The sequence below is a fragment of the Oncorhynchus masou genome, chromosome 31 (genome assembly GCF_036934945.1).
Source record: "Oncorhynchus masou masou isolate Uvic2021 chromosome 31, UVic_Omas_1.1, whole genome shotgun sequence".
Classification (NCBI taxonomy): Eukaryota; Metazoa; Chordata; class Actinopteri; order Salmoniformes; family Salmonidae; genus Oncorhynchus; species Oncorhynchus masou.
The window spans coordinates 1,036,775-1,059,123 of NC_088242.1; the positions used below are offsets into that span (position 1 = coordinate 1,036,775).

General features: G+C 47.8%; 1 pseudogene; it reads right to left on the reverse strand.

Moving 5' to 3' along the window:
• Positions 1-2,738: 2,738 nt before the first annotated feature.
• Positions 2,739-22,349, reverse strand: part of LOC135524869 (AT-rich interactive domain-containing protein 4B-like) — a 77,151-nt pseudogene continuing 57,540 nt past the window's right edge.

Sequence of the window (22,349 nt, forward strand, 5' to 3'; positions counted from 1 at the left end):
CACCTTGTGGACTGGCTGTGTCACTATGGAGAGGGGGGCTGCTCCACCTTGTGGACTGGCTGGCTATGGAGAGGAGGGTGCTCCACTATGGAGAGGAGGGGGCTGCTCCACCTTGTGGACTGGCTGTGTAACTATGAAGAGGAGGGCTGCTCCACCTTGTGGACTGGCTGTGTCACTATGGAGAGGGGGGCTGCTCCACCTTGTGGACTGGCTGTGTCACTATGGAGAGGGGGGCTGCTCCACCTTGTGGACTGGCTGTGTCACTATGGAGAGGGGGGCTGCTCCACCTTGTGGACTGGCTGTGTAACTATGAAGAGGAGGGCTGCTCCACCTTGTGGACTGGCTGTGTCACTATGGAGAGGGGGGCTGCTCCACCTTGTGGACTGGCTGTGTCACTATGGAGAGTGGGGGGCTGCTCCACCTTGTGGACTGGCTGTGTCACTATGGAGAGGGGGGCTGCTCCACCTTGTGGACTGGCTGTGTAACTATGAAGAGGAGGGCTGCTCCACCTTGTGGACTGGCTGTGTCACTATGAAGGGGGGCTGCTCCACCTTGTGGACTGGCTGTGTCACTATGGACTGGCTGTGTCACTATGGAGAGGGGGCTGCTCCACCTTGTGGACTGGCTGTGTCACTATGGAGAGGGGGGCTGCTCCACCTTGTGGACTGGCTGTGTCACTATGGAGAGGGGGCTGCTCCACCTTGTGGACTGGCTGTGTCACTATGAAGAGGGGGGCTGCTCCACCTTGTGGACTGGCTGTGTCACTATGAAGAGGGGGGCTGCTCCACCTTGTGGACTGGCTGTGTCACTATGAAGAGGGGGCTGCTCCACCTTGTGGACTGGCTGTGTCACTATGAAGAGGGGGCTGCTCCACCTTGTGGACTGGCTGTGTCACTATGAAGAGGAGGGCTGCTCCACCTTGTGGACTGGCTGTGTAACTATGCTGCTCCACCTTGTGGACTGGCTGTGTCACTATGAAGAGGGGGCTGCTCCACCTTGTGGACTGGCTGTGTCACTATGAAGAGGGGGCTGCTCCACCTTGTGGACTGGCTGTGTCTCCACCTTGTGGACTGGCTGTGTCACTATGAAGAGGGGGCTGCTCCACCTTGTGGACTGGAGAGGGGGCTGCTGTGGACTGGCTGTGTCACTATGAAGAGGAGGGCTGCTCCACCTTGTGGACTGTCACTAAAAAGTGCCTTCAGAAACTATTCACACCCCTTGACTTTGTCTTACAGCCGGAATTTAAAATGGATTTAACTGGCCTACACACAATACACCATCATGTCAAAGAGGAATTTTGAAAAGCTGAAATGTCTTGAGTTAATAAGTATTCAACCCCTTTGTCATGTCCAGCCTAAATAAGTTCAGGAGTAAAAATGTTGTTTAACATGATTTTTGAATAAATACCTCATCTCTATATCATCATCTCTATACATCTCTAAAATTATCAGTAAGATCCCACAGTCGAGCTGTGAATTTCAAACACAGAATCAAACACAAAAACCAGAGAGTTTTTTCCAATGCCTCTCAAAGAAGGGCACCTATTGGTAGATGGGTAAAATAAAAAGCAGACATTGAATATCCCTTTAAGCATGAGGAAGTTATTAATTACACTTTGGACTGAGAATCATTACACCCAGTCACTACAAAGATACAGGCGTCATTCCTAACTCAGTTGTTGGAGAGGAAGGAAACCGCTCAGGGATTTCACCATTCCCAGACTCACAGCTGTAATCACCCTTAGAGAATTACCCAGAAAGACTCACAGCTGTAATCACCCTTAGAGAATTACCCAGACAGACTCAAAGCTGTAATCACTCTTAGAGACTTACCCAGAAAGACTCACAGCTGTAATCACTCTTAGAGACTTACCCAGAAAGACTTACAGCTGTAATCACCGAGAAAGGTGATTCTAACATGTATTGACATACTTATGTAAATGGGATGTTTCTGTATTTTATTTTCAATACATTTGATTAAAAAAATCTAAAAACACGCTTTCACTTTGTCATTATGGGGTATTGTGTGAGAACAATAATCTGTTGAATCCATTTTGAAAGGGCTGTAAGAACCAAATGTGGAATAAGTCAAGAGGTGTGATACTTTCTGAAGGTCCTGTATAAATATTTTGCACTTATAATTTAAGGCAATTTTGTTGCTCTAGATTGCAGGAAATTAAAGTTACAGGTGTTTAAAAAAAATGCCAAAATCCGAGTCCAAAGGGGGGCGCTTTTCTACTCAGCACCACCTTGTTAAAAATCCCTGGGGAGAACACTGCATCTCTCCACATCAACCTCGACAATCACTATGTTTAGATAAACACACATATCTGTCATGTACATAACCTGTCTCTCATTCATACTCTGACCTACAGTCTAATGCTATAAATCTTCGGGATCAAGAGAGTGAGAGGAGGGGGACAGAGAGCGGAGGGGGACAGAGAGCGGAGGGGGACAGAGAGCGGAGGGGGGAGGGGGACAGAGCGGAGGGGGACAGAGAGCGGATGGGGACAGAGAGCGGAGGGGGACAGGGCGGAGGGGGACAGAGCGGAGGGGGACAGAGAGCGGAGGGGGACAGAGAGCGGAGGGGGACAGAGCGGAGGGGGACAGAGAGCGGAGGGGGGATGGGGACACAGCGGAGGGGGACAGACAGAGAGCGGGGGACAGAGGGGGACAGGGGGGACGCGGGGGGACGGAGGGGACAGAGTGGAGGGGGACAGAGCGGAGGGGAGCGGGGACAGAGAGCGGAGGGGGACAGAGAAAACAAGTGGCAAGGTTACTTTGAGTACACACAACATGCCAATGTGGCATTGACATTCTGTATAGGCTTCAACAGAAGATGGCATTGACTACATAGTACACAACATCCCTAACCCATATTAAATAACCACATCAGACATAATATAATTATAGCTTTTAGAAAACAACTCTTATAAATGTCTATCAATTTAAGGAAAAACACATTTGTCGTTTTATTGTCATTGTATTCTCCACCCAATCATCATAAGAGTGCACTTGAGTGCAATTAGCTTGCCAAAGAAACAGTTGTGGACATAAAATGGTGTTTTTTGTCTTGTTTGTTTTTCTGTCGTCTCTGGTCCCTGCTGTAGTTACAGTGTGGAAGTTGGTGTGGAGGGGCCTGGGTGGGTTGTCAGTTCTGTTGGAAGGGTGTTGGTGTGGAGGGGCCTGGGTGGGTTGTCAGTTGGGCTTGGGAGTTGGTGATGAGGGTGATGGTGCCTGGTTGGGGGCTGTTCTGTTGGGTCAGGGTGAATATAGGGTATAGGTAGAGGTTATGGGGCCTGGGGAAACGTTGTGTGTCTTGGGTGGATGCTGACGGGGCCTGGGTGTTGCACCAGGGTGGTGCTGGTTAGGTGCTCAGTGCTGTGTCCTGGGCCTCAGAAGCTTGGGCGGGTGAGGGGTGTCCTGTCACCTACACTCTACAGACACCACAGAGTTCTGAGAGGTGGAAGAGGACGACACAGGAGTGTCGGCTAGTGTCAACATCACCGCTGCTGTTAGAGAGCTGGAGGACGGGGACGAGGATGATGAGGAGGAGGAAGATGCAGCCACTGTACCTGGGGAGAAAAAACAACATGGTGGTCAGATGGAGTAGGAACAACATGGTGGTCAGAAACAACATAGTGGTCAGATGGAGCAGAAACAACATGGTGGTCAGATGGAGCAGAAACAACATGGTGGTCAATTGGAGCAGAAACAACATGGTGGTCAATTGGAGCAGAAACAACATGGTGGTCAGATGGAGTAGGAACAACATGGTGGTCAGAAACAACATAGTGGTCAGATGGAGGTCAGATGGAGGAACAACATGGTGGTCAGAAACAACATGGTGGTCAGATGGAGCAGAAACAACACATGGTGGTCAGATGGAGCAGAAACAACATGGTGGTCAATTGGAGCAGAAACAACATGGTGGTCAGATGGAGCAGAAACAACATGGTGGTCAGAAACAAGATGGTGGTCAGATGGAGCAGAAACAACATGGTGGTCAGAAACAACATGGTGGTCAGATGGAGCAGAAACAACATGGTGGTCAGATGGAGCAGAAACAACATGGTGGTCAATTGGAGCAGAAACAACATGGTGGTCAGATGGAGTAGGAACAACGTGGTGGTCAGAAACAACATGGTGGTCAGATGGAGCAGAAACAACATGGTGGTCAGAAACAACATGGTGGTCAGATGGAGAAGAAACAACATGGTGGTCAGATGGAGCAGAAACAATATGGTGGTCAGATGGAGCAGAAACAGCATGGTGGTCAGATGGAGCAGAAACAGCATGGTGGTCAGATGGAGCAGAAACAGCATGGTGGTCAGATGGAGCAGAAACAGCATGGTGGTCAGATGCAGAAACAGCAGTCAGATGGAGCGAAACAGCATGGTGGTCAGATGGAGCAGAAGCAACATGGTGGTCAGAAACAACACGCTGGTCAGATGGAGCAGAAACAACATGGTGGTCAGATGGAGCAGAAACAACATGGTGGTCAGATGGAGCAGAAACAGCATGGTGGTCAGATGGAGCAGAAACAGCATGGTGGTCAGATGGAGCAGAAACAACATGGTGGTCAGATGGAGCAGAAACAACATGGTGGTCAGATGGAGCAGAAACAACATGCTACAGTACAAGAGGGATGGTCTCGGTCTCCAGCTACAGTACTACAGGGATTGTCTCGGTCTCCAGCTACAGTACTACAGGGATTGTCTTGGGCCCCAGCTACAGTACTACAGTACTACAGGGATTGTCTTGGGCTCCAGCTACAGTACTACAGACATTGTCTCTGTCTCCAGCTACAGTACTACAGGGATTGTCTTGGTCTCCAGCTACAGTACTACAGTACTACAGGGATTGTCTTGGTCTCCAGCTACAGTACTACAGTACAACAGTACTACAGGGATGGTCTTGGTCTCCAGCTACAGTACTACAGTACAACAGGGATTGTCTTGGGCTCCAGCTACAGTACAAGAGGGATGGTCTCGGTCTCCAGCTACAGTACTACAGGGATTGTCTCGGTCTCCAGCTACAGTACTACAGGGATTGTCTTGGGCCCCAGCTACAGTACTACAGTACTACAGGGATTGTCTCGGTCTCCAGCTACAGTACTACATGGATGGTCTTGGTCTCCAGCTACAGTACTACAGGGATTGTCTCGGTCTCCAGCTACAGCTGACAGTACTACAGTACTACAGGGATTGTCTTGGTCTCCAGCTACAGTACTACAGGGATTGTCTTGGTCTCCAGCTACAGTACTACAGGGATTGTCTTGGTCTCCAGCTACCCAGCTACAGGGAGTACTACAGTACAGTACAGGGATTGTCTTGGACTCCAGCTACAGTACTACAGGGATTGTCTTGGACTACAGCTACATTACTACAGTACTACATTGTCTTGGTCTCCACTACAGGGATTGTCTTGGTCTCCAGCTACAGTACTACAGTACTACAGGGATTGTCTTGGTCTCCAGCTACTACAGTACTACTACAGTACTACAGGGATTGTCTTGGTCTCCAGCTACAGTACTACAGTACTACAGGGATTGTCTTGGGTCTCCAGCTACAGTACACAGTACTACAGGGATTGTCTTGGTCTCCAGCTACAGTACTACAGGGATTGTCTCGGTCTCCAGCTACAGTACTACAGGGATTGTCTTGGGCTCCAGCTACAGTACTACAGTACTACAGGGATTGTCTTGGTCTCCAGCTACAGTACTACAGGGATTGTCTGGTCTCCAGCTACAGTACTACAGGGATTGTCTCGGTCTCCAGCTACAGTACTACAGTACTACAGGGATGGTCTTGGTCTCCAGCTACAGTACTACAGGGATTGTCTTGGTCTCCAGCTACAGTACTACAGTCCAGCCACAGTACTACAGTACTACAGGGATTGTCTTGGTCTCCAGCTACAGTACTACAGGGAGCTCCAGCAGTACTACAGGGATTGTCTTGGTCTCCAGCTACAGTACTACAGGGATTGTCTTGGTCTCCAGCTACAGTACTACAGGGATGGTCTTGGACTCCAGCTACAGTACTACAGTACTACAGGGATGGTCTTGTCTACAGCTACAGTACAACTACATTGTCTTGGTCTCCAGCTACAGTACTACAGGGATTGTCTTGGTCTCCAGCTACAGTACTACAGGGATGGTCTTGGTCTCCAGCTACAGTACTACAGTACTACAGGGATGGTCTCGGTCTCCAGCTACAGTACTACAGGGATTGTCTTGGTCTCCAGCTACAGGACTACAGTACTACAGGGATTGTCTCGGTCTCCAGCTACAGTACTACAGTACTACAGGGATGGTCTTGGTCTCCAGCTACAGTACTACAGTACTACAGGGATGGTCTTGGTCTCCAGCTACAGTACTACATGGATTGTCTTGGTCTCCAGCTACAGTACTACAGTACTAAGGGATGGTCTCGGTCTCCAGCTACAGTACTACAGTGGACTGGATGTGTCTTGGGCTCCAGCTACAGTACTACAGTACTAAGGGATGGTCTTGGTCTCCAGCTACAGTACTACAGGGATTGTCTTGGACTCCAGCTAACAGTACTACAGGGATTGTCTTGGTCTCCAGCTACAGTACTACAGTACTACAGGGATTGTCTCGGTCTCCAGCTACAGTACTACAGTACACTCCACAGGGATGGTCTTGGTCTACAGTACTACAGGGAGCTCCAGTACTACAGTACTACAGGGATTGTCTTGGTCTCCAGCTACGGACTACCACAGGGATTGTCAGGACTCCACAGTACTACAGGGATTGTCTTGGTCTCCAGCTTACAGTACTACAGTCCAGCCACAGTACTACAGATTGTCTTGGTCTCCAGCTACAGTACAACAGTACTACAGTGATTGTCTTGGTCTCCAGCTACAGTACCACAGTACTACAGGGATTGTCTTGGTCTCCAGCTACAGTACTACAGGGACGGTCTTGGTCTCCAGCTACAGTACTACAGTACAACAGTACTACAGGGATGGTCTTGGTCTACAGCTACAGTACAACAGGGATTGTCTTGGTCTCCAGCTACAGTACTTAAATTCTACAGGGATTGTCTTGGTCTCCAGCTACAGGACTACAGTACTACAGGGATTGTCTTGGTCTCCAGCTACAGTACTACAGGGATGGTCTCCAGGTCTCCAGCTACTACAGTACTACAGGGATTGTCTTGGTCTCCAGCTACAGGACTACAGTACTACAGGGATTGTCTCGGTCTCCAGCTACAGTACTACAATACTACAGGGATGGTCTTGGTCTCCAGCTGCAGTACTACAGTACTACAGGGATGGTCTTGGTCTCCAGCTACAGTACTACAGGGATTGTCTTGGTCTCCAGCTACAGTACTACAGCTACAGTACTACAGGGATTGTCTTGGTCTCCAGCTGCGGTTCTACAGGGATTGTCTTGGGCTCCAGCTACAGTACTACAGGGATTGTCTTGGGCTCCAGCTACAGTACTACAGGGATTGTCTTGGTCTCCAGCTACAGTACTACAGTACTACAGGGATTGTCTTGGTCTCCAGCTACAGGACTACAGTACTACAGGGATTATCTCGGTCTCCAGCTACAGTACTACACTACTACAGGGATTGTCTTGGGCTCCAGCTACAGGACTACAGTACTACAGGGATTGTCTCTGTCTCCAGCTACAGAACTACAGGGATTGTCTTGGGCTCCAGCTACAGTACTACAGGGATTGTCTTGGTCTCCAGCTACAGTAGGGATTGTCTTGGGCTCCAGCTACAGGACTACAGTACTACAGGGATTGTCTCTGTCTCCAGCTACAGAACTACAGGGATTGTCTTGGGCTCCAGCTACAGTACTACAGGGATTGTCTTGGTCTCCAGCTACAGTACTACAGTACTACAGGGAGGGATTGTCTCTGGTCTCCAGCTACAGTACTACAGGGATTGTCTTGGTCTCCAGCTACAGTACTACAGGGATTGTCTTGGTCTCCAGCTACAGTACTACAGTACTACAGGGATTGTCTTGGTCTCCAGCTACAGTACTACAGTACCACAGGGATTGTCTCGGTCTCCAGCTACAGTACTACAGGGATTGTCTTGGTCTCCAGCTACAGTACTACAGTACTACAGGGATTGTCTTGGTCTCCAGCTACAGTACTACAGTACAGCTACAGTACTACAGGGATGGTCTTGGTCTCCAGCCAGTACTACAGTACTACAGGGATTGTCTTGGTCTCCAGCTACAGTAGGGATTGTCTCGGTCTCCAGCTACAGTACTACAGTACTACAGGGATTGTCTCGGTCTCCAGCTACAGTACTACAGGGATTGTCTTGGTCTCCAGCTACAGTACTACAGGGATTGTCTTGGTCTCCAGCTACAGTACTACAGTACTACAGGGATTGTCTCGGTCTCCAGCTACAGTACTACAGGGATTGTCTCGGTCTCCAGCTACAGTACTACAGGGATTGTCTTGGTCTCCAGCTACAGTACTACAGTACTACAGGGATTGTCTTGGTCTCCAGCTACAGTACTACAGGGATTGTCTTGGTCTCCAGCTACAGTACTACAGTACAACAGTACTACAGGGATTGTCTTGGTCTCCAGCAACAGTACTACAGGGATGGTATTGGACTCCAGCTACAGTACTACAGGGATGGTCTTGGTCCCCAGCTACAGGACTACAGTACTACAGAGATTGTCTTGGACTCCAGCTACAGTACTACAGTACTACAGGGATTGTCTTGGTCTCCAGCTACAGGGATTGTCTTGGTCTCCAGTACTACAGTACTACAGTACTACAGGGATTGTCTTGGTCTACAGCTACATTACTACAGTACTACAGGGATTGTCTCGGACTCCAGCTACAGTACTACAGGGATGGTCTTGGTTCCCAGCTACGGTACTACAGTACTACAGGGATTGTCTCGGTCTCCAGCTACAGCACTACAGTACTACAGGGATTGTCTTGGTCTCCAGCTACAGTACTACAGTACTACAGGGATTGTCTCCGTCTCCAGCTACAGTACTACAGGGATTGTCTTGGTCTCCAGCTACAGTACTACAGTACTACAGGGATTGTCTCGGTCTCCAGCTACAGTACTACAGGGATTGTCTCGGTCTCCAGCTACAGTACTACAGGGATTGTCTCGGTCTCCAGCTACAGTACTACAGTACTACAGGGATTGTCTTGGTCTCTCCAGCTACAGTACTACAGTACTCAGGGATGGTCTGGTCTCCAGCTACAGTACTACAGGGATTGTCTCGGACTCCAGCTACAGTACTACAGGGATTGTCTTGGTCTCCAGCTACAGTACTACAGTACTACAGGGATTGTCTCGGTCTCCAGCTACAGTACTACAGGGATTGTCTCGGACTCCAGCTACAGTACTACAGGGATTGTCTTGGTCTCCAGCTACAGTACTACAGTACTACAGGGATTGTCTCAGGGGTCTCCAGCTACAGTACTACAGTACTACAGGGATTGTCTTGGTCTCCAGCCAGCAGTACTACAGGGATTGTCTTGGTCTCCAGCTACAGTACTACAGGGATTGTCTTGGTCTCCAGCTACAGTACTACAGTACTACAGGGATTGTCTTGGTCTCCAGCTACAGTACTACAGGACTTGTCTCGGTCTCCAGCTACAGTACTACAGGGATTGTCTTGGTCTCCAGCTACAGTACTACAGTACTACAGGGATTGTCTTGGTCTCCAGCTACAGTACTACAGTACTACAGGGATTGTCTTGGTCTCCAGCTACAGTACTACAGTACTACAGGGTGGTCTTGGTCTCCAGCTACAGTACTACAGTACTACAGGGATTGTCTTGGTCTCCAGCTACAGTACTACAGTACTACAGGGATTGTCTTGGTCTCCAGCTACAGTACTACACTACAGGGATTGTCTCGGTCTCCAGCTACAGCACTACAGTACTACAGGGATTGTCTTGGTCTCCAGCTACAGTACTACAGTACTACAGGGATTGTCTCCGTCTCCAGCTACAGTACTACAGTACTACAGGGATGGTCTCGGTCTCCAGCTACAGTACTACAGGGATTGTCTTGGTCTCCAGCTACAGTACTACAGTACTACAGGGATTGTCTCGGTCTCCAGCTACAGTACTACAGTACTACAGGGATGGTCTTGGTCTCCAGCTACAGTACTACAGTACTACAGGGATGGTCTCGGTCTCTCCAGCTACAGTACTACAGGGATTGTCTTGGTCTCCAGCTACAGTACTACAGTACTACAGGGATTGTCTTGGTCTCCAGCTACAGTACAGTACTACAGGGATTGTCTTGGTCTCCAGCTACAGTACTACAGGGATTGTCTTGGGTCTCCAGCTACAGTACTACAGGGATTGTCTTGGTCTCCAGCTACAGTACAGGGATTGTCTACTCCAGCAGTACTACAGGGATTGTCTTGGTCTCCAGCTACAGTACTACAGTACTACAGGGATTGTCTTGGTCTCCAGCTACAGTACAGGGAGTCTACTACAGTACTACAGGGATTGTCTTGGTCTCCAGCTACAGTACTACAGTACTACAGGGATTGTCTTGGTCTCCAGCTACAGTACTACAGTACTACAGGGATTGTCTCGGTCTCCAGCTACAACAGGGACAGTACTACAGTACTACAGGGATTGTCTTGGTCTCCAGCTACAGTACTACAGTACTACAGGGATTGTCTTGGTCTCCAGCTACAGTACTACAGGGATTGTCTTGGTCTCCAGCTACAGTACTACAGGGATTGTCTACAGTACTACAGGGATTGTCTTGGTCTCCAGCTACAGTACTACAGTACTACAGGGATTGTCTTGGTCTCCAGCTACAGTACTACAGGGATTGTCTTGGTCTCCAGCTACAGTACTACAGGGATTGTCTTGGTCTCCAGCTACAGTACTACAGTACTACAGGGATTGTCTTGGTCTCCAGCTACAGCTACAGTACTACAGGGATTGTCTTGGGGATGCGGTCTCCAGTCTACAGGGATTGTCTTGGTCTCCAGCTACAGTACTACTACAGGGATTGTCTTGGTCTCCAGCTACAGTACTACAGTACTACAGGGATTGTCTTGGTCTCCAGCTACAGTACTACAGTACTACAGGGATGGTCTTGGTCTCCAGTACTACAGTACTACAGGGATTGTCTTGGTCTCCAGCTAGTACTACAGTACTACAGGGATTGTCTTGGTCTCCAGCTACAGTACTACTACAGTACTACAGGGATGGTCTTGGACTCCAGCTACAGTACTACAGTACTACAGGGATTGTCTTGGTCTCCAGCTACAGTACTACAGTACTACAGGGATTGTCTTGGTCTCCAGCTACAGTACTACAGGGATGGTCTTGGACTACAGCTACAGGGAGTCTCCAGCTACAGTACTACAGGGATTGTCTTGGTCTCCAGCTACAGTACTACAGTACTACAGGGATTCGGTCTCCAGCTACAGTACTACAGGGATTGTCTTGGTCTCCAGCTACAGTACTACAGTACAGGGATGGTCTCGGTCTCCAGCTACTCCAGCTACAGTACTACAGGGATTGTCTTGGTCTCCAGCTACAGTACTACAGTACTACAGGGATTGTCTCGGTCTCCAGCTACAGTACTACAGTACTACAGGGATTGTCTTGGTCTCCAGCTACAGTACTACAGTACTTCAGGGATTGTCTTGGTCTCCAGCTACAGTACTACAGTACCACAGGGATTGTCTCGGTCTCCAGATACAGTACAACAGGGACGGTCTTGGTCTCCACTACAGTACTAAAGGGATTGTCTCGGTCTCCAGCTACAGTACTACAGTACAACAGTACTACAGGGATCCCAGCTACAGTACTACAGGGATTGTCTTGGTCTCCAGCTACAGTACTACAGGGATTGTCTTGGTCTCCAGCTACAGTACTACAGTACTACAGGGATTGTCTCAGGTCTGCAGCTACAGTACAGGGATTGTCTTACTCCAGTCTTGGTCTCCAGTACTACAGGGATTGTCTTGGTCTCCAGCTACAGTACTACAGTACTACAGGGATTGTCTTGGTCTCCAGCTACAGTACTACAGGGATGGTCTCGGTCTCCAGCTACAGTACACAGGGATTGTCTTGGTCTCCAGCCAGTACTACAGTACTACAGGGATTGTCTTGGTCTCCAGCTACAGTACTACAGGGATTATCTTGGTCTCCAGCTACAGTACTACAGTACAACAGTACTACAGGGATGGTCTTGGACTACAGCTACAGCTACAGTACTACAGGGATTGTCTTGGTCTCCAGCTACAGTACTACAGTACTACAGGGATTGTCTTGGTCTCCAGCTACAGTACTACAGTACAACAGTACTACAGGGATGGTCTTGGACTCCAGCTACAGTACTACAGTACTACAGGGATGGTCTCGGTCTCCAGCTACAGTACTACAGGGATTGTCTCCGTCTCCAGCTTCAGTACTACAGTACTACAGGGATGGTCTCGGTCTCCAGCTACAGTACTACAGGGATTGTCTTGGTCTCCAGCTACAGGACTACAGTACTACAGGGATTGTCTCGGTCTCCAGCTACAGTACTACAGTACTACAGGGTTGGTCTTGGTCTCCAGCTACAGTACTACAGTACTACAGGGATGGTCTCGGTCTCCAGCTACAGTACTACATGGATTGTCTTGGCTCCAGCTACAGTACTACTACTAAGGGAGTCTCCACTACAGTACTGCAGGGATTGTCTCGGACTCCAGCTAAAGTACTACAGGGATTCTCTTGGTCTCCAGCTACAGTACTACAGTACTACAGGGATTGTCTCGGTCTCCAGCTACAGTACAACAGGGATTGTCTCGGACTCCAGCTAAAGTACTACAGGGATTGCCTTGGTCTCCAGCTATAGTAATACAGTACTACAGTGATTGTCTTGGTCTCCAGCTACAGTACTACAGTACTTCAGGGATTGTCTTGGTATCCAGCTACAGTACTACAGTACCACAGGGATTGTCTCGGTCTCCAGATACAGTACAACAGTCTCCAGCTACAGTACTACAGGGATTGTCTTGGTCTCCAGCCAGTACTACAGGGATTAGTCTAGCTACAGGTACAACAGTACTACAGGGATGGTCTTGGTCTCCAGCTACAGTACTACAGGGATTGTCTTGGTCTCCAGCTACAGTACTACAGTACAACAGTACTACAGGGATGGTCTTGGTCTCCAGCTACAGTACTACAGGGATTATCTCGGTCTCCAGCTACAGTACTACAGTACTACAGGGATTGTCTTGGTCTCCAGCTACAGTACTACAGTACTACAGGGATTGTCTCGGTCTCCAGCTACAGTACTACAGTACTACAGGGATGGTCTCAATCTCCAGCTTCAGTACTACAGGTTTAGAAACTACATTTCTTCCTCTCTCTTTTTATTGTGTTTACCATAACAGCTCTGGTAGAAAATAAACTGTCAATTATGATGACTCACACTCTCTCTCTTTCTTCTTGATGCGTTTGCGTCGTCTGTCGATGGATGCCACCTCAGACTTGAGAGACAGGTAGTGGTTCCTGATGTCCTGCAGCTTCTCCTGGAGGAAGGAGATCCTCTCCAGACTACACATCTTCTCCAGGTCCGCTAGAGGAGGAGAGGAAAACATTGAAAGGAGAGGACTCAGTGGGATGTTTCAGAGTAGAAACATTGAAAGGAGAGGACTCAGTGGGATGTCACATTGAAAGGAGAGGAATCAGTGGGATGTTTCAGAGTAGAAACATTGAAAGGAGAGGACTCAGTGAGGTGTTTCAGAGTAGAAACATTGAAAGGAGAGGACTCAGTGGGATGTCACATTGAAAGGAGAGGAATCAGTGAGGTGTTTCAGAGTAGAAACATTGAAAGGAGAGGACTCAGTGGGATGTTTCAGAGTAGAAACATTGAAAGGAGAGGACTCAGTGGGATGTCACATTGAAAGGAGAGGACTCAGTGGGATGTCACATTGAAAGGAGAGGACTCAGTGGGATGTCACATTGAAAGGAGAGGACTCAGTGGGATGTCACATTGAAAGGAGAGGACTCAGTGGGATGTCACATTGAAAGGAGAGGACTCAGTGGGATGTCACATTGAAAGGAGAGGACTCAGTGGGATGTCACATTGAAAGGAGAGGAATCAGTGAGGTGTTTCAGAGTAGAAACATTGAAAGGAGATGTGACAGCTCCTCCCTGCTCTGTCTGTTTTGCTGTGCTTACTTCCAGCAGGAGATTGGTGGGAAGAGTAGGAGAGGTGGGCGGAGCTGGGAGGGTAGTCAGTGCTGATGGGGCACACCTGTGAAACCACAGCTGTGGCAAAAAGCCACTGTTTCCCCATTCAGCAAGAGATTCCTCTCTCCGTGCATACATTTTATTGTGGCTTTGGCAGTTGACACCTAATTTATTGACCTTCATGCCTCATCTGATTATTGTTGTGAGTTTACTTTATTTATGGAATACATTCATATTGTTATTCCTTTACTCAGTGTGTGGTTTCCTATTGTTATAATCTTGAGCCAGGTTGTAACAGAGAGAACTCTGTGGGGTGTTTCAGATTAGAAACATTGAAAGGAGAGGAATCAGTGGGTTGTTTCAGAGTAAAAAGCTAAACCAAACAGTATAAAACTAGTCAGTCCTCTGTCCATTGCCCTCTGTGTGATAACAAAGGGTTCTGTCTGACAAATCTACTTACAGTAACAGACAATCTGGTGGAATGTACAGTGCCTTGCGAAAGTATTCGGCCCCCTTGAACTTTGTGACCTTTTGCCACATTTCAGGCTTCAAACATAAAGATATAAAACTGTATTTTTTTGTGACGAATCAACAACAAGTGGGACACAATCATGAAGTGGAACGACATTTATTGGATATTTCAAACTTTTTTAACAAATCAAAAACTGAAAAATTGGGCGTGCAAAATTATTCAGCCCCCTTAAGTCAATACTTTGTAGCGCCACCTTTTGCTGCGATTACAGCTGTAAGTCGCTTGGGGTATGTCTCTATCAGTTTTGCACATCGAGAGACTGACATTTTTTTTCCCATTCCTCCTTGCAAAAAAGCTTGAGCTCAGTGAGGTTGGATGGAGAGCATTTGTGAACAGCAGTTTTCAGTTCTTTCCACAGATTCTCGATTGGATTCAGGTCTGGACTTTGACTTGGCCATTCAAACATCTGGATATGTTTATTTTTGAACCATTCCATTGTAGATTTTGCTTTATGTTTTGGATCATTGTCTTGTTGGAAGACAAATCTCCGTCCCAGTCTCAGGTCTTTTGCAGACTCCATCAGGTTTTCTTCCAGAATGGTCCTGTATTTGGCTCCATCCATCTTCCCATCAATTCTAACCATCTTCCCTGTCCCTGCTGAAGAAAAGCAGGCCCAAACCATGATGCTGCCACCACCATGTTTGACAGTGGGGATGGTGTGGTCAGGGTGATGAGCTGTGTTGCTTTTACGCCAAACATAACGTTTTGCATTGTTGCCAAAAAGTTCAATTTTGGTTTCATCTGACCAGAGCACCTTCTTCCACATGTTTGGTGTGTCTCCCAGGTGGCTTGTGGCAAATTTTAAACAACACTTTTTTGGATATCTTTAAGAAATGGCTTTCTTCTTGCCACTCTTCCATAAAGGCCAGATTTGTGCAATATACGACTGATTGTTGTCCTATGGACAGAGTCTCCAACCTCAGCTGTAGATCTCTGCAGTTCATCCAGAGTGATTATGGGCCTCTTGGCTGCATCTCTGATCAGTCTTCTCCTTGTATGAGCTGAAAGTTTAGAGGGACGGCCAGGTCTTGGTAGATTTGCAGTGGTCTGACACTCATTCCATTTCAATATTATCGCTTGCACAGTGCTCCTTGGGATGTTTAAAGCTTGGGAAATCTTTTTGTATCCAAATCCGGCTTTAAACTTCTTCACAACAGTATCTCGGCCCTGCCTGGTGGGTTCCTTGTTCTTCATGATGCTCTCTGCGCTTTTAACGGACCTCTGAGACTATCACAGTGCAGGTGCATTTATACGGAGACTTGATTACACACAGGTGGATTGTATTTATCATCATTAGTCATTTAGGTCAACATTGGATCATTCAGAGATCCTCACTGAACTTCTGGAGAGAGTTTGCTGCACTGAAAGTAAAGGGGCTGAATAATTTTGCATGCCCAATTTTTCAGTTGTTGATTTGTTAAAAAGGTTTGAAATATCCAATAAATGTCGTTCCACTTCATGATTGTGTCCCACTTGTTGTTGATTCTTCACAAAAAAATACAGTTTTATATCTTTATGTTTGAAGCCTGAAATGTGGCAAAAGGTCGCAAAGTTCAAGGGGGCCGAATACTTTCGCAAGGCACTGTAGATGAGAATTCCTGTAGCTAGCATCAATCTGGAGGGCTTGAGGCTCTGTGAAAGACAGCCAGGGTTGGTTGAGGATCTGTGAAAGACAGACAGGGTTGGTTGAGGCTCTGTGAAAGACAGCCAGTGTTGGTTGAGGCTCTGTGAAAGACAGCCAGGGTTGGTTGAGGCTCTGTGAAAGACAGCCAGGGTTGGTTGAGGCTCTGTGAAAGACAGCCAGTGTTGGTTGAGGCTCTGTGAAAGACAGCCAGGGTTGGTTGAGGCTCTGTGAAAGACAGCCAGGGTTGGTTGAGGCTCTGTGAAAGACAGCCAGGGTTGGTTGAGGCTCTGTGAAAGACAGTCAGGGTTGGTTGAGGCTCTGTGAAAGACAGTCAGGGTTGGTTGAGGCACACTTACACATCTGGACGCTCCACTTGTAGACGGATGTTGTTCTGCCATGGTGCGCTCTGTGGTCAAGGTACCCATGCTGCTGCTCCTTGTGGTACTTCTGGCTGGATGGAGGGGTGTGTCCCTCAACCTGTCCCTGGCTGAGACACTTGGGGGAGATGGACCCCTTCATGTCTGCTGCACCATGGGTCTTGGAGGCTGAAGACTTAGCCATACTCTCACCCACAAACTGGTCTTCACTGTCACTGCTGTGGGCTGTAGGGGGGAGGGGATGGCAGGAAAAGAAGGAGAAGATATTAATTAGGTACAAATGTATTTTTCATTTTAACAACTTTTCCAAGTAGATTCATTGCTTCGTTGGTAATTGCTTGTGTTGGAGAGTTGTTAGAATGAACATTTGAAGACGTTCTACAGCCAGATTCACCAGCCCAAGCGGAGGGCCAGATTCACCAAACCTAGCAGAGGGCCAGATTCACCAGCCCTAGCGGAGGACAGACACGCCCCCCTCAGAGAGAGAGAGAGACACAGCTTAATGTGAGCTCTCACATTTTTTTCAACATGTTTTTAAAAAAAGGATAGAGTTAGATCGACAGCCTTGGTTTCTCAAATGATTGCCTCGACTGGTTTACCAACTACTTCTCTGATAGAGTTCAGTGTGTCAAATCGGAGGGCCTGTTGTCCGGACCTCTGTCAGTCTATGGGGGTGCCACAGGGTTCAATTCTCAGGCTGACTCTCTTTTCTGTATACATCAATGATGTTGCTCTTGCTGCTGGTGATTCTCTGATCCACCTCTACGCAGACGACACCATTAAGTAAACTTCTGGCCCCTTCTTGGACACTGTGTTAACTAACCTCCAGACGAGCTTCGATGCCATACAACTCTCCTTCCGTGGCCTTCAACTGCTCTTAAACGCAAGTAAAACTAAAGGCATGATCTTCAACCGATTGCTACCCGCACCCGCCCGACCGACTAGCATCACTACTCTGGACAGTTCTGACTTAGAATATGTGGACAACTACAAATACCTAGGTGTCTGGTTAGACTGTAAACTCTCCTTCCAGACTCACATTAAGCATCTCCAATTCAAAATTAAATCTAGAATTGGCTTCCTTTATCGCAACAAAGCATCCTTCACTCGTGCTGCCAAACATACCCTCGTAAAACTGACCATCCTACCGATCCTCGGCTTCGGTGATGTCATCTATAAAATAGCCTCCAACACTCTACTCACCAACCTGGATGCAGTCTATCAGTGCCATCCGTTTTGTCACCAAAGCCCCTTACACTACCCACCATTGCGACCTGTACGCTCTCGTTGGTTGGCCCACGCTTCATACTCGTCGCCAAACCCACTGGCTACAGGTTATCTACAAGTCTCTGCTAGGTAAAGCCACGCCTTATGTCAGCTCACTGGACACCATAGCAGCACCCACTCGTAGCATGTGCTCCAGTAGGTATATCTCACTGGTCACCCCCAAAGCCAATTCCTCCTTTGGTCGTCTTTCCTTCCAGTTCTCTGCTGCCCATGACTGGAACGAATTGCAAAAATCTCTGAAGCTGGAGACTCACATCTCCCTCACTGGCTTTAAGCAGCTTACAGATCACTGCACCTGTACATAGCCCATCTATCTACCTACCTCATCCCCATACTGGTATTTATTGATTTATCTTGCTCCTTTGCACCCCAGTATCTCTACCTGCACATTCATCTTCTGCACATCTACCATTCCAGTGTTTACTTGCTATATTGTAATTACTTCACCACCATGGCCTATTTATTTCCTAAACTTACTTCATTTGCACTCACTGTATATAGACTTTTTGTTTTCTTTTGTTCTACTGTGTTATTGACTGTATGTTTTGTTTATTCCATGTGTAACTCTGTGTTGTTGTATGTGTCGAATTGTTACGCTTTATCTTGGCCAGGTCGCAGTTGTAAATGAGAACATGTTCTCAACTGGCCTACCTGGTTAAATAAAGGTGAAATAAAATAAAGATAAATTTGGATTTTTCGGCAGGTACATATGCAGGATGCTACCCTCCACATGATGGCCTTGACTACAGATCAAAACTCCAAACCTACAACCTAATTTTGACCAAAATGAACCAGAGAGATTACTGCTTCCAATGTATTATTTTTCCAAGCTATACGGCTCTAGCTAACAAACAGCAGAGACCTGAGGACACCATTCCAACCTGAACTGAGCAAATTCAATTAGCACTAAGGTGTGAAGTAAAAGGCCTTCGGGCCCAACAAGTGACAGGAGTCTGACGCGCCCTCTGAAGCGCCCTCCTGTTTAACACCATTCACTGGCATTTTCTACAAGAAATCTGCCTCCAGAAATATAAGCTTCTCCCAAGTGGGCGTGACACTTACTCCCCCTGTCTGCTGCACTGCTGCTTGGATTCCACCTGGTGATCTGTTCACCGTCTGGCCTGGTCTGTCTCCCCCTGTCTGGTACAGGTACCCCCACCACACTCACCTCTCTCTGTTCCCCCTCTCTCCCTGGTCTGTCTCCCCCGGTCTGGTACAGGAACACCCACTACACTCCCCCCTCTCTCTCTGGTCTGTCACCCCTTGTCTGGTACAGGTACCTCCACTACACTCCCCCTCTCTGTCTCCCTGGTCTGTCTCCCCCTGTCTGGTACAGGTACCCCCACCACACACTCCCCCCTCTCTACCTGGTCTGTCTCCTCCTGTCTGGTACAGGTACTGTCTCCTCTGTCCACCACACCTGGTCTGTCTCCCCGGTCCCCTCTCTCCCTGGTCTGTCTCCCCCAGTCTGGTACAGGTACCCCCACCACACACTCCCCTCTCTACCTGGTCTGTCTCCCCCGGTCTGGTACAGGTACCTCCACTACACTCCCCCCTCTCTCCCTGGTCTGTCTCCCCCGGTCTGGTACAGGTACTTCCAACACACTCACTCATCTCTCCCAAGCTTTCGCTCGCCTCCAGCACACAGGCACGGTTGGGGTGAGTGAGTCTGAACTTAAAATGGCCCCGTTATATATTTAGTGTTTTTCTTGTGCATTTTGCTATATGACTCCTGCATACTTTGTTGACTACAAACTTTCTTTACCAAACCGTGGGACAGACTGTTTGTTCCCACACTGACGACTCTGACTCTCTATTGGTTACACAGACTTTTGGCCTCCCATCCTATTCTAACCACCTCTCGCCGGCTTTGTATTCATGTCACCTGATGAAATTGCTGTACAACATGATCTTGTTGCCATCTGATGCACATTCAGATGTCATAAATCAGTACAGCAGAGCTCTCCCTGTCCTCTGCCGGGCCCTGATTGTATTACTGTGGATGATGTCTGGAAATGTGCATGTGCACCCTGGCCCATCTACTGTTGCTAGCTCCAATTTTGACTTGTGCTTTTATATCTGCTTCACTGAGTTCTGCTCTCATAAAAGTCTGGGTTTTCAGCACTTTAACACTAGAAGCGCATTACCTAAAAATGATCAATTAAAAGTGTGGGTTCACAGCACCAATCCAGATGTGTTGGTCTGAGATGTAAGGAAGTGTTTTGAATAACGATGTTAACCTTTCTGGTTATAACGTTGTTGTTTTTTGTCAAGACAGATCTTCCACCTTCAGTCTCCACCAAGTCTGTCCCCAAATAACTTGATTATCTGGTTTTCAGCATTAAACTTTCAAATTAACTCAGCAAAAAAAATAACCGTCCTCTCACTGTCAACTGCGTCTATTTTCAGCAAAGTTGACATGTAGAAATATTTGTATGAACATAACAAGATTCAACAACTGAGACATAAACTGAACAAGTTCCACAGACATGGAATAATGTGTCCCTGAACAAAGAGGGCGGGGGGGGGGTCAAAAGTAACAGTCAGTATCTGGTGTGGCCACCAGCTGCATTAAGTACTGCAGTGCATCTCCTCATGGACTGCACCAAATTTTCCAGTTCTTGCTGTGAGATGTTACCCCACTCTTCCACCAAGGCACCTGCACATTTCTGGGGGAATGGCCCTAGCCCTCACCCTCCGATCCAACAGGTCTCAGACATGCTCAATGGGATTGAGATCCAGGCTCTTCGCTGGCCATGGCAGAACACTGACATTCCTATCTTGCAGGAGATCACGCACAGAACGAGCAGTATGGCTGGTAGCATTGTCATGCTGGAGGGTCATGTCAGGATGAGCCTGCAGGAAGGGTACCACATGAGGGAGGAAGATATCTTCCCTGTAATACACAGCGTTGAGACTGCCTGCAATGACAACAAGCTAAGTCCGACGATGCTGTGACACACCACCCCAGACCATGACAGACCCTCCACCTCCAAATCAATCCTCCTCCAGAGTACAGGCCTCGGTGTAACACTCATTCCTTCGACAATAAACCGAATCTGACCATCACCCCCAGTGAACAAAAGCGCGATTTGTCAGTGAAGAGCACTTTTTTGCCAGTCCTGTCTGGTCCAGCGACGGTGGGTTTGTGCCCATAGGCGACAATGTTACCAGTGATGTCTGGTGAGGACCTGTCTTACAACGGGCCTACACGCCCTCAGTCCAGCTTCTCTCAGCCTATTGTGGACAGTCTGAGCACTGAGCGTTCCTGGTGTAACTCTGGCAGTTGTTGTTGCCATCCTGTAACTGTGCCGCGGGTGTGATGTTCGGATGTACCGATCCTGTGCAGGTGACGTTACACGTGGTCTGCCACTGCGAGGACGATCAGCTGTCCTTCCCGTCTCCCTGTAGCGCTGTCTTAGGCGTCTCACAGAAGGACATGGCAATTTATTGCCCTGGACATATCTGCAGTCTTCATGCCTCCTTGCAGCATGCTTAAGGCACGTTCAAGCAAATGAGCAGGGACCCATTCTTTTGGTGTTTTTCCAGAGTCAGTAGAAAGGCCTCTTTAGTGTCCTAAGATTTCATAACTGACCTTAATTGCCTACCGTCTGTAAGTTGTTAGTGTCTTAACGACTGTTCCGCAGGTGCATGTTCATTAATTGTTTATGGTTCATAGAACAAGCATGGGAAACAGTGTTTAAACCCTTTACAATGAAGATCTGTGATGTTACTTGGATGTTTACTAATTATCTTTGAAAGACAGGGTCCTGAAAAAGGAATATTTATTTTTTGCTGAGGTTTGCTCTTTGTTGAATGTTGCTGGATATTATCGTCCTCCATCAGCACCGGCCTGTACCCTACCTGCCCTAAGCCCTCTCCTGGCCCCTTACACTAAGTCTGGATTTGTCCTGCTAGGTGACCTAAACTGGGACATGCTTAAACCACCTGACCAAGTCCTAAAGCCATGGGACTCCCTAAATCTTTCTCAGATTATTACTATTCCCACAAGGTATGACTCAACACCCAGAAAAGGCTACTCTTCTTGATGTTATCCTCACAAATGATCCTGAAAGGTATCAGTTCTGGTGTTTTCTGTAATGACCTTAGGGATTACTGTTTTACAGCCTGTGTTCGTAATGGCTGCTCAGTGAAACAAGTTGTCCTGATTTGTCATAGACGCTTGCTAAAAATCTTTGAGCAAGCCTTCCTTCATGACCTGGCCTCTGTAAAATGGTATAGAATCAGCTTGATCCCCTCTGTCGAAGACACTTGGACCTTCTTTTTTGATATTTTCAGTAGTATTGTTCACAAACACACCCCCATAAAGAAAATGAGAATT